Genomic DNA, 13,705 nt, shown 5'->3' with positions numbered 1-13,705 from the left:
GTTCAGATGGATCAAGTAGGATACAATGTATCTACCCCATATCTCATATATTTTTTAGAAAATTCTTCTAGAATCCACTTTGAATTTGCCTAAAAATGGTCTACCTCAAATTCTATGCCACCAGCTCATCAACATTATCTTCCACCTAGTTTACAAAATTCAAGAAAGCAAACATGTCAACTTAGATTCAGCGAATCTTTGATCTTTTAAATAATGTAGCAGCTCAGCATTATCAACCTTCTGATGCTCGGCACATACTACATTGCTCGGCATCCTCTATAAAATCATTCGGCATCAACTAAAGTTTATTGATGCTCAACATCAACTAAACTTTACTCGACATTAACTATTTTTCTCGACATCCACTATAATTTGCTTTTACTCAGCTCCAACTAATTTTCCGCTCGGCTTGTACTAACTTTGCTTGAAACCTACTATCCACTTGATCAAGCTTGACAGACAAACTTTATGTAACTTGTTCTTCTAACCTTTCTTAGTGTAGCCAACATTTGTAACCTTAAGTAGATTATCAATACGTCATGTTATCATTGTTTGATTCTTGTACTTCATTACATAATCATAACTCAACCTTTCCTCTAGGTACTTTTGTTACATCTTATTGATCAAATCCTCTTCATCAATCAACTAAGTGATAGTACTTGAATCTTATAAGCAGACGTCTTACCAGAAAATAACAGGTTTGACATCAGTGACAAAACAATGATTGAAACACATAGTCTTCTTCAAAAATCTCTCTCAACAATCTCCCTCTTTGATTAATTTCTTCAATCCATTCTCAACAATCTCCCTCTTTGGCATTGATGCCAAACCAAACCAATCAACTAAGTCAATCAAATGATGAATATCTTGTTCAACCAAAACTGACTAGGTTAAAATAGTAAGACAATACCAAAAAGAAAATTATTTCTTGTATTGAAATCGCTCCCTCTACAAGCAACTTCTATCTTCTGATTAGGTTACAAACTCCTTCTCATAACTCCCTCTGAGTTCCTTCTTATATCTCCCTCTTACTAGGTAGATTAGGATTTCTCCCTCTTTCTTATATTCTTCTCTATATTTTTCATCATACATGTGTTTTCTTCTAATCACTAGTAAATGTGAACTCAATTTTTGACCAATTTTGCTCAAAATTTTAACCCAATTTGGTCGAAATTTTGACCAAGTAGTTCGTGGGAGTTTTTCTCGTCAAAATTTTGACCAACCTGCAAGTTGGTCAAAATTTTGACGAATAAATTTGTCGAAAATTTTTAATTTTTGCTAGCTTTGATTTGTCATTGTTGGTCAAAATTTCCACCAATGGTTGGTCAAATTTTTTTAGAATTGGTGGAAATTTCGACCAATTCTTGGTAGAAAACTATCAAGAATTGGTCAAAATTTTCACCAATATTTGGTCAAATTTTTTTTATAATTGGTGGAAATTTTGACCAATTCTTGGTAGAAAACTATCAAGAATTGGTCAAAATTTCCACCAATGTTTGGTCAAAAAATTTCTTATGCTATATCAAGCAATTGTTTCTTATCCAAGCCATTTAATTTGCAACTTTTTAAATCTCTTCAAAGATAAAGTTGGAGTAGGAGAATTTTTCTTCTCAAATGTGTCCTCTGATTGTAAAGCGTCCATTCCATTATTTATGGATAAGAAACAATTGCTTGATACAGCATGGAACAAATGGACGTTTATGCATAAAGAGACAAATCAAAAACATATCAAACTTCTTGCCATCCTAAATTTGATTCTGTTATTCTAAGAGCATTATTCATATTACTGAAATTGACATAACATATATAGTTGTTTATATAAGTTTATCTCCATTATCTAAAGTAGTCTAGATATAAGGTTTATATAGCTGATATTTGTTTGATCTAGATAACATCCACCAATGGTAAATAGTTAGCCTCTCATATAACAATTAATGACAATCTTGAATAATAGCTCTTGTGAACAAAGAGGGCAACAATTAGCATACATTGGCAATCTTTAAAAATAATTAATGAAGGAAAGGTGTGATTAAATGTGAAATATAAGATATATACATATTAGGTGTTTTTCTTTAATGATTCCAATCTCGAAGTGGCCACTATCTTCATGGGCTATGGCGTCACCATCTACTACCAAGATACTAAGATGTCACCAACATACTAAAAACAAAATTTTTATTGTATATATTAAAAAAACCAAACAAGTTACACATCTTTTATTGAAACTCGTATGAAGCAAAAATGTAACCAGCTCAACCTTCATTTGTTTCCTTTAGCTCCAACTTCTATAATGGACTAAAAATTTTGAATTCTCCTTCCACAACCTACATCTAAAGTTTCTCCATTTGTCAACTAGAGCTACAAACTGCTTTTCCAATTCCCTAAAAGATGTCAGAGGCAATAATAATCTTCTTTACTCTTAGGGTAAGATGGAGTGGCATGCCCATCAACAAGTTCTAGCACTACTTCCAAACCACCCTTAAATTTAATTGAAGCAAAGCATGACAACAAATGAAGAACAATGTCTTTGCTGCCACTCAAAATAACAAGATTGGAAAGATGGAGGCCACATTAGACTTGACACAACTTTGATCATTTGTCAGCAGCTATAGAAAGAAATACATATATACCCAGCAATAACATCAAATAGGAACAGAGAAAATCCAAACCAAATAGAAATCAAGCCTCATTCAAGGAAACAATGATGTATTTTTTATATCAGCAATTATTAGTGATACACATTTGTTAGGGTAGACACAGTAGAGAACATCAATCTAAGAGAAGCATCTGATCAGACGTCCAATACAACTTATATCTATGATATTGCATCCAGCAAAGAGATCATATAGTAGTACATCCTCAATCATCACAAAACATAAAACCTTCATTAGTAAATCAGCCCCATAGACACAATACATCAGTAGAGCAAATAGCAGAGGAAGAGTGTTGAGATAATTCAATGAAAGAATCCCAAACTTAATAATGATATGACATAGTGAGCATAGCTTGAAGTTGATCTATTTGATTTTGTACCTTACAAAATCATGTTGACATAGCTCCATAATTCTCTAAAATAGTTAGTTCTTGCTCAACTTTTTCAAGGCCCTTGCTCACAACTTGCATCTCTTCTACCAAGGTCTTGAGTTGGATCTGTCATATATCATATTATTTTGAAAATTTTAAAAAATTGTAAATTAACATAAACATGACAATAATTCTCATAATTCATTATGAGGTGCCAAGAATTCAATTGATAGTAGCTTCGAGGCAGCTTCAATGCAAGCAAGATCCTTATCAAAATTTAGTAGCTTTGCCATCTTTTCAATGAGTACCTAAAAACAAGAAGATCCAACATTAAACAAGTTTCAAAGTAAAGATTACAAGCACTTAATGTTTGGAAGGAAAAACTCAATAATGGATTATGTAAGAAACATAACTTATAGGTGAAAAGACCTTGTGGAACCATTACAAATACTAACATGTAAGTATATAATATTTACCACAGTTTTCAATGTAAAAATAAAACAAAGAAGCTACATAAATAATGATGGTGGCCTTGTCAAAAATGAAATTGAAAATTGCATACAATTGTGTCTATGACACTATGTATACAGATAAAATTGAACAATTCTAAAGTAAAATAAAATAGCTTGAGATGATAAGTCTTGTCAAATTTTAGATAGATGTATTTAAGATATTTGTACTAGTTTTACTACTAAGTCTAAATGAAAACATACATATTTCCATTGGGCTTCTTTAGACATTACCATGTACTATCGTGGTAACCCCTTAACTAATACTCGTACTTTCTTGGTAGTGGTCTTGGTATATCTTGGCCTCTTCTATTTATCAAGGAATTAGTTTGTCATGATAAAAGTTGAATAAAAATTTAGTGTTGGTCCAAGCATGACTTGTAGTGTCAATATAACATGTAAAAACATTTTAAAAGGACACATAACTAAGGAGTTGCTAGTCTTATAGTATATGTTTCTACTAAAATAATTGCTAGTTCAAATGCTCCTGATGAAGAATAGTATAATTAATTGTTCACCTTGCTTTTAGTTTAACTATGACCAATAAGTACTTGTTGTTCTTTGTTTTTGCTTGTATTGTTTTGAATTTGTATGCTGCAAATGGTGTTTTGGAATAGTTCTAGTGATGCAAAATTGATTGGCAATGTAGTAGAGATAATATGCTACTTTTTTTACAACATTCTCATACATATGAGTGATTGAAATGAGTTTCATAATGAGTTGACATATTGTCAAACACTAATCATGCATTCTAGGAATATCAAATGTCCATCTATAGTGAAGAGTAAATTTACAAACATTTGGCAAGTAATATTAACTACATGGAATTCCACAAATAACTACAATCACTTAATAATCTCTAAAAATGTTGAATTGTCCAATCTTATTATGTAGATTAAGAAAGGATTACAACCTGTTTGATTTGCGAGTATGGAAATATAAGTGCAATAATTCTACCTAGACTCAACGTGCAGCTACAACACACCTTCACCAGCTTACCGTAGCATCCAAAATTGGCATTAATATCCAATTGCAACCTCACTCAATGTTCATAGCTCCCAGAATTATATGTGTTTTCCAATGACACCTTCAAACTTCAAACCCAGGGCTTCCAATCTTGATTGCAGCCCTTCTAAACCAAATCATAGAACTCCTAAATCAATTTACAGGCCCCTGTTACTTCGACACAAGCCTCTAGGGGTTGGACACAACACTAAAAATATTAAACATTGCCTTAAGATGATTTGGTAGCCACTCTAGAGTTAGATCGAACTCCCAAAACATGAAATGTAGGAGTCACAATGTAAAGCAATTTAGTTTCAGCCTTCAATTTGCTCACTAATTCAATCACAACTGTTTGCCCAAATGAATACTAATTTTTGATGAATTTTGATTTGAAAATCTAGATGAATGAGAAAATTGTGATTGATTACAAGTCTTAAAACAATTGTTACTAGTTATTTAATTAATTATACCCAAACAAAATATGTACATATAACTTTAAGTCAAGATGTGGCTTGGATAAAATCATAAATGTATCACATCTTCCACACCAAGTGATTAGGCAATAATTTTCCCCTACAAATCCTTCTCAACAATAGGATTAAGAAACGACATCAAAAAGTATAATATGTTGTCAACTACATAGAAATTGCAAGGTATTGCACCTTCAACCATATTCTCTTAATTGACTACAAACAAGATAGATATTCAAATCAACAACTAATGCAAGTTCAAACATGGAATCGAGCCCATCTATGATAGTCACACATGGCATAGTATGGCATTCCACTCAATAAGCCTTATGGTTAGAAACAAAATCATTCCTACAAAAAATATCCATAGATCATTTGCATCAAATGCAATGATTGACTTATTAGCATTTTGGAATCCCTCTTTAAGACCAAAAGTCACTTTAGTGTCATCAACTAAATGCCACAAGCATATGACCCAAGCACAAGAGTGTATGTTGCTTAAGATCCACCACAACACACCTTGGCTATAAGGTGAGCATGCATTAGCATTGTATCAAGAGTTGTTGATCATAATGCAACATTTCAAACAAACCATTGTAACTATGTGGAAATATATATGAAGAGCCCAAAGATGTTTTGACACATTGTCGTAAACCATCGTTCCGCTTTATATTTGATATAAGATCATTCTCCTTGGTGAAATAGAGATGTAATTTGAGTCAAAGGAGGTAGAGGGGAAATTTTCTGATTATTTAAAGAAAATCTGGTCAGAGAGAGATGGAGTTCCTAAGAAAGTTTTGTCGACAGAAAACATAAATGTGATAAAAGGGCAACACCCATTTAGAAAGAAAAATCTAGAACTCTATGAAACTACAACAACGATTCTATCATCCTTACCTTAGAAAAAAAGTACTAAAGGATAAATGATAACTGACTTGCATGCATCCAATAAAATTATTAAACTCATGTCTACAATTAATTAATAGTGTGAATAAGAAAACTAGTCTGCTTACCATAAGAGCCATCTTCTTCAATTTATTCATTGCAAAGAATTGTTTTGGTCGAGACAACATAGTTGGATCCAAAGCTTTATCTAGAGCAACACCATCTTCACATATCCAAGGGTGACCTATAATAATTATAAACTTGGCTTGTTTAATTATACTCATAATTTTTCTATAGAAGGGAAAAAAATGGTATGTCCACATGAAGTTTCTATAAAAAAAAATGGTTGCCAAACCCTTTCCAAATACAAGCCCTAGTCTTTCTCAGAATTTCTTTCTTATTTTTCTTAACAATTACCCTTGTAAGTATCTAAGTTCACTGTTAATTTGCTATATCTTTCAAGGAAAGTAAGATCTACTAGTAAATGCAAATATAGTGAAGGCTTGTAAAGTAATATCTCACATAGAACTTTGTGTGCATGAATGCGTTGAGTTGGGTCTTTAGTAAGCATTTTCCTATTAAGATCCTTGACACTCTCAAAAATTGAAGGTCAAGGTTCTGAATCAAAATCAATGTGGCCTCATAGAACATCATCAAAAATTCCCTATTGGGTTTCTAAAAAATAAAAGTTAAAAAAATACCAAACATAAATTGGCACATCCATAAATATATCTTTTCAAAGAAAATGCTACTTTAACATAATGAAATCTATTTACAGCCTTTAGATGCCGCTCACCTGCCCAAAATGGTGGAACACCCATTCAAAAAATTTAAAATTGATGAAATTATTTTCACTTGAGAGAGAGAATTAAAGAAACCATGGATAATGCCTTGCCATTACATGATATGCCTACTCACGACTGAACAATGATAAGTCAAAATGAACTATCAAGAGTTGAATACGAGCATTCTTATACTTAAATGAAGGCACATTTACTATATATGGTGGGAGGATTTAAAACAGAGGTCAAAAAGCAGCTAAAGAATCATCAACACCATCATCATCATCATCATCATCATCATCATATATATATATATATATATATATAACACAAGAAAAGTCTCACCATAGTTGACACAACTTATAAAGCAATCATTTAATCCCATATAGCTATATTTTGAAAGAAGTGCCCACATTTTGAAATACATAGACAATATATAAAAATTGTGGCTTACATAAAAAGCAACAATTATATTGGGGATTAACAATGTGAATAGTAACACATTATTCTCAATGTTCTTTATCTCCAAGCTTGTTGATGTAGATCATTTTCTTTGACTTCTTTGTTGACTGGTCCTTGGTCTTCTCAATACATAAGCAAACAAAAGGATTTAACACCGGGCACCCCATTTAAGTTGACAAGAGAATGACATGATAGAGAATATCTAGTTAATGCATACCAGTTCTGATATGTGGAGAAAATCCTAAAATCTATGGTACTTAAGAGTTCTATTACTTCCAATTTCTATATTCATATTTCAGTTTTAATTTCCAACTTACCAGAAATTTTTTTAAAGCTAAAACACTAAAGAATGCTTCATATTGAGAAGCTCCTTCTATATGGCTCTGCAATAAGAGCAAACTAGAAATTAGCTTTGGATAGCCAAGAAATTTCATACCATCAGGAACCATATAATACCACCAGATAAGTGTTCAGTATAAAGTGAAGGCATGTTTTTCATAGAATTTCAAATCAACCATTAGGCATTTTAGAGACACTACATTCAAGTAAAATGAGAGACCAAGAATGAAATGACATATAGATTTAGTGAAACTACCTTCAAGTAAAATGAGAGGCCAACAAGTCAGTATGTCTTTTAAGTTATCTCTTGTATCAGTTACCTCTGAAATAACTCTAGAATATTAACACATTACCTACCTATTCCTTCTATCAATGTAAGATTCAAATAATGTAGAATAATAATGTTGAATATCAGAATTGTCCTTAGTATCACAAATATATGAAGATCGAATGCCACTGACTCCATTACAATAGATAGATGATTTAAGATTCAAATTATGTCTCAATTCACACATGCATTTTAAAACATTTGCATAATGAAAATGAAAATGAATTGAGATTCTAATATGAACACAATATTGACCGTATAAAACTATTCATATTGCAAATAAATCAGTCAATTACATCCTGAACATAACTGTTGTAACATTGTATTCAATCTGAAAGGTAAAATTTGTTTCTTTTCATATGATATATACATACCAACTGTATGGACTCCTATGTAAGATTTAAATGCTTATTCTGAAAAACCAGGCTAATAGTACAAATGTGTTATGGAACCAAATATATCAACCTCAATGTATAATAAGCTAAGGAGGAAGGCCCAATCCAAAAGCATTGTCTCCAAACCTGATGCATAAATAATATAAGAACAATGGATATTATATTCATTCTTAACAATTATTTCAAAATTTGTTTTGTCAAGTATATCCACACTTGCCAATATGAAAATGTGAAGAGTCTGGATACGTTTTAAAGAGGTATTTGTATTCAGCTAGAGTCTTCAGCAATTTGGAGGGCAGGACAAAAAGAATGTTTATGATAGTCATATCTCAAAACGAGGATCACCTACAGGCCAAATAATCAAAGGTAGAGAGGATCATTAAATGATAGTCATCTCAACACAAGGTTGACGTATAGGGCCAAACAGTCATAAAGGTGGAAAAGATTATCAACTTATGATAATGGTGACCATCTAATTAGTACTAGTGCATGAAATCTGTAAGGAGTAGAAATTATGCCTTTAATACCATGAAACAATATAGAAAAATAAGTGACAAACTTTTGTAATATGACGCATCAATGTACACTAGTGGTAAGCACTACGATTGAGTGTTAGTGAAGGAGATCATTCAATATGTAGATAAAAACCTACTAAGGTTTTTTATGAGCTTTGACAAGGTAAAAGAGAATAATCAACTGACATCTCTCAAAAAGAGGATTTTGATAGTGGCAAATCATGTTTAGGGGATGTGGCAGACTTACAAGTTGTGGTGTCATTGAGAGCGCATAGTATATGACTAAATGCTAATATTTTGTCTTCTTTGCTTTCTCATATTAGCATCATCATTAAACCAAGTTCTTTCATTTTAGCCATTTCTCAGTCAAATTCCTCAACTCATTCTCTTCATCTCTATGCCATTTTCTTCGCCATTCCCCTCCATTTGATTGTGGCTTTCACTTGAACCCCTATCATGACTACAAGCAGTCATCTTCACTCTTCCTCTTTCCTTTCCCATTATGAACTGCATTAAGCCTATACAATAGCAATTTTGTTTCACTTGCTATCAGTACCTCACCAAGCTTCTCTCCTCTAAACGTGGCCTTTTGGTAACACTAGTTCTCTTGTCTAGAATCTTTGAGCTTCCTTTGCTCCTTTGGGTATTGACACTCTCTATTATAGCTTCCCTAACTGTAATTAGTGCTACACTATTTTCCACTGCTACTGCTTGTATTGAACAAATTCCATCTCAATTAGTTGAAAGCAAAAGACCAATTACCTATTCTTTCAATGAAACATGAACTGCACTACTGTAATTTTTTCAATTTCTCTGTTGTCTGCAACCCTCGATTATTGTTCAACTTTTAAAATCATACTTCTACCTTCTTGCCAAAGTAGAAAATATTTTTTGTAAACCTTAAAGAATATTAGTGTAAACCTCATAGAACATTAGTGCTCTCTCTTTCTCCAATAGCTCAATCAATGTGATGACCCCTTTTTTAACCCCCTAACCTTAAAATCCAAAATTTAGGCATAAGTTAGGGAATCATCCAATATTCAGCAACATATAACCATCATTATTATTAAGGTGTAGAGGGGATGAGTGTTAATCTAATGAACATAATCATTTGGAAGATTTCTTCATATAGGGCATAGGAATCTTTCTCTCTCCTTATTACAATCATCATAAGATGGAAGACTTACAGTGCCAAAGGGCACATGAAACAGACTACAAGCAGTTCCCTAGACGATATTCGTCATGTGCCTGAAATTACTCTGCCTCTCCCTCCACAAACTCCCTACCTTAAGATATCATAATGTGGACAAGAAATAGAACCTTATGTACTATAATTAGAATATGTTCCTAATGTCATCATGATCCTTATATATATATATATATATATATATATATATATATATATATATATATATATATATATATATATATATATATATATATATATATATATATATATATATATATATATATATATATACATGTATCCACTTAATCCAATATTTATCTAATTTTAATGTATCCACTTAACTCAACGTTTATTCCTCTGTGTAAGAAATTAATATTAATCGCTTTTTATTTAATTTCATTAATTACTTTTATTTAACTTTATCTATCCCCTTAAATATTGAATTAGATGGATATATATATATCTTAATGGGGAATAGTTATACACTATACCTTAAATGTATATGGGCAGCGTTCTCTGATGTACTATAGCTAGTACATGACGTTTAGTCCTTTTGCATAGGGATTGAGGGTACTTAGTTGTACCTTTGGTGCAGTGACAGTGGTATATGACTGTACCTCTAGCGTAGATCTTTATGCAATCCAAAAGGCTTTCTTTTTACTTTGTTTCTTGTTTTTCCCCGAACTTTTTATGCCTTCAAAATTTACCCTAACCCTAATAAATATCGCTTGATCTGGCTGGAGTAGACATGCGTGAAGGGACGTGTCCCAATATATGTTTTATCATTGTTTTTATTAAATGTTATTTTGCTTAGTTATGTACGTTAATTGGATTTATGTTTATTTATTGCTTTTAGTATAATTTATAAAGGTTATATTATATTGAATTGAAAAGTATTTATAGTTTATGGTAAGGATATTTGTAATATAATATATAAGAGTTATAGTATTTTTTAATTGAAAAGTATTTGTAGTTAATTGATTAGTGTATTTTGGATTAGTAAAATATTTGTAATATAATTATGAGAGATGAATGATCAACACCTTTTGCTCGATGACCATTAGTTTAACATTGACACTATTAATTCATTAACATTATAATTTGTATGCTATTGATTGATATAATTTAACAATAATGTTATCACAATAATGTATTTAAGATATTAACTCAAAAAATAAAACAAATATAAGCATACGTTTTTATAAAAAAAGAATACATTAATCATGGCTCATGACAGTCCACCCTTCCTGAATTTGCTTGTCCTCAAGCAATGTTGAGTGAGAAATGACTTCTTCTCCCACCCATGTAGCATCTTCCATGGATAGATTTTTCCATTTCACTAAGTATCTGGAATAGTCTTGTTCCTCAATTTCCTATCACGCCTTTCAAGAATAATTTCAGGTTCCAAGATATTGTCTAGTTTCCTATCACGCCTTTCATGAATAATTTCATTGACATGTGATGGGTGTTATTATAGCAGTATTCTCCTAAGTATAACCATTTGGTCCATGCATTTTGTTGTCCTGTCACATAGTTTCTGAGATAACCCTCTATCCATTTATTAACAATTTCAGTTTGTCTGTCTGTCTGGGGGTGGTAATTGGTGTTGGGAGTCAACTTAGTTCCTACTAACCAAAAAAGCTCTTTCCAAAATAGGCTGAAAAACTTGCTATCCCTATCACTAATAATATTCTTTGGTAACTCATGTAGCCTAAAAATTTCTTTGAAGAATAACTCTACTATCTATGGTGCCTTATAATGTATGGATATTGGAAAGAAATGTGCATATTTGGTCAACCTATCCACCACTACAAAGATGAAATCTCTTTCTCGCACTTTTGTTAACCCTGTAATGAAATCCATGGAAACACTTTCCCACTTTTGATTTGGAATGGGTAATGGTTGCAATAAACCAGCTGGGTGGTTTTGTTCAGACTTATTCTTCTAGCATGTGATACATTCTTGGACATACTTCATAATGTCCTTCTTCTAGCCTTTCCAAGAGTATCTCTCCCTCATCTTCTTGTAAGTCTTGCAGAACCTTGTGTGTCTAGATAAAGGGTTGTCATGGTATTCCTTCATAATTTTTCCTTTAACCTTGGAATTTGTTGCAAGTAGTATTCTTCCCCTATATAGAATGAGTTCTTCAATTATTTTGAATTCATCATTGGGTATATTTCCCTCCATGATCTCATTAGTTCTTGGGTCCTTAGCATATTCTACAACAATGTCATTTTTCCAATCACCTGTGATACTAGTAAGAGTGTTCAAATGGCCTTGCCAAGATAAGGCATCTGCTACCACATTATTGGTTCCTTTGATGTACTCAATATCAAAATTATAGGCTTGGATCTTGCTTACCCATTTTTGCTGACGATCATTAAGGTCTTTCTGATTCATAAAGAACCATAAACTGTTATGGTCTGTCTTAATATTGAGCCTTCCACATACTAGGTATTGTCTAAATTTTGCCAATGCGTGAATGATAGCCAACATTTCCTTATCATAGATTGAGTAGTGCCTTTCTGTCTTTGCAAGTTTTTGGCTTTCAAAAGCAATAGGGTGTTTGTTTTGCATGAGTACTGCCCCAATTCCCTCACCTGAAGCATCACACTATAATTCAAAAGGTAGTGCAAAATTTGGAATAGCTAAGACTAGGCAAGAGCTCATTTTTTCCTTTAACTCTTCAAAAGCTTCTTATGTTGCCTCATTCCATCCAAAATTTCCTTTTTTTGTTAAGTCTGTTGGAGGGGATGCTATCTTGGAAAAATTCTTCACAAATCATCTGTAGTAGCTGCATAAGCCCATAAATCCCCTAAGTTGAGTTAGGGTCTTAGGTTTTGGCCATTCCCTTATTGCTTTAACCTTTTCTTCATCCATGCTTACACCCTTGGTACTGATTTTATGACCCAAGTAGAGAATTTCTTCTAACCCAAAATCACACTTTGATGCTTTTGCAAATAAGGATTTAGATTCCAATATGTTTAGGACCGGCCATGACCTACTATAGATAAGAAGGTTGTCAAAGAATATAAGTAGAAATTTCCTGAGTTGTTTTTTGGAAGATATGATTCATGCATGACTGGAAAGTGGTTGGGGCATTAGTGAGGCCAAAGGGTAGAACTAGAAACTCAAAATGTCCATAATGACATCTAAATGTCATCTTGGGAACATCCTCCTTCCTCATTCTGACTTGGTGGTATCTTGATCGTAAATCAATCTTAGAAAAATGCATTGCTCCATGAAGTTCTTCTATGAGTTCATCCACCCTAGGAATGGGATAGCGATTTTTAATAGTTTTCTTATTTAGTGATAGATAATCTATACACATCCTCATTCCCATCCTTCTTTTTTACAAGTACCACCGGTGATGCAAAAGGACTTGAACTAGGTTGAATATGTCCCATTGCTAGGAGTTCTCGAATGGCTTTTTCAATTTCATCTTTATATTTTTGAGGATGTTAATAAGGGGTTGTAATCATTGGTTTAGCATCTTTTTCTAATTTTATAATGTCTTCAAATCCTCTTTTGGGTTGTAATCCTGGTGGAATTTCTTCAAACACCCTTTGATGTTTCTTAATAATGGGCTCAATATCTATATGGATGGTTGATTCTTGTGGAGTAGATTTGTTTAGTACTAAGCATTGTGTAACCCACTCTCCTTGACCATGCCGTAATATTCTTTCTATTCTTTTGCATGAGATTAGTTTTGCAGAACTATCAGGTATTCCTTCCAATGTTATTTCTTCCCCTTCGTGTTCAAATTGGATCTTCAAGTTTGGAAGGTCAAACTTGAAACATC

The 13,705-nt window shown here is 32.5% G+C and overlaps 2 long non-coding RNA genes across 2 annotated transcripts; both read right to left on the bottom strand.

Moving 5' to 3' along the window:
• Positions 1-2,863: 2,863 nt before the first annotated feature.
• Positions 2,864-6,128, bottom strand: LOC149557792 (uncharacterized). The gene is made up of 2 exons (XR_016364917.1): positions 6,022-6,128; positions 2,864-3,332 (listed from the first exon to the last, which is right to left on the bottom strand). It is a non-coding gene; the product is annotated as an uncharacterized LOC149557792 (long non-coding RNA).
• Positions 6,129-7,035: 907 nt separating this feature from the next.
• Positions 7,036-7,523, bottom strand: LOC149557791 (uncharacterized). Its single transcript, XR_016364916.1, has 2 exons — positions 7,455-7,523; positions 7,036-7,256 (listed from the first exon to the last, which is right to left on the bottom strand). It is a non-coding gene; the product is annotated as an uncharacterized LOC149557791 (long non-coding RNA).
• Between the last annotated feature and the right edge of the window lie 6,182 nt (positions 7,524-13,705).

This window comes from Cupressus sempervirens, chromosome 5, assembly GCF_028749045.1.
Source record: "Cupressus sempervirens isolate cs-2001-9-10 chromosome 5, ASM2874904v1, whole genome shotgun sequence".
Taxonomy (NCBI): domain Eukaryota; kingdom Viridiplantae; phylum Streptophyta; class Pinopsida; order Cupressales; family Cupressaceae; genus Cupressus; species Cupressus sempervirens.
The sequence above is the reverse complement of the archived record's forward strand: the minus strand, read 5'-3'. Positions and strand labels throughout refer to the sequence as shown.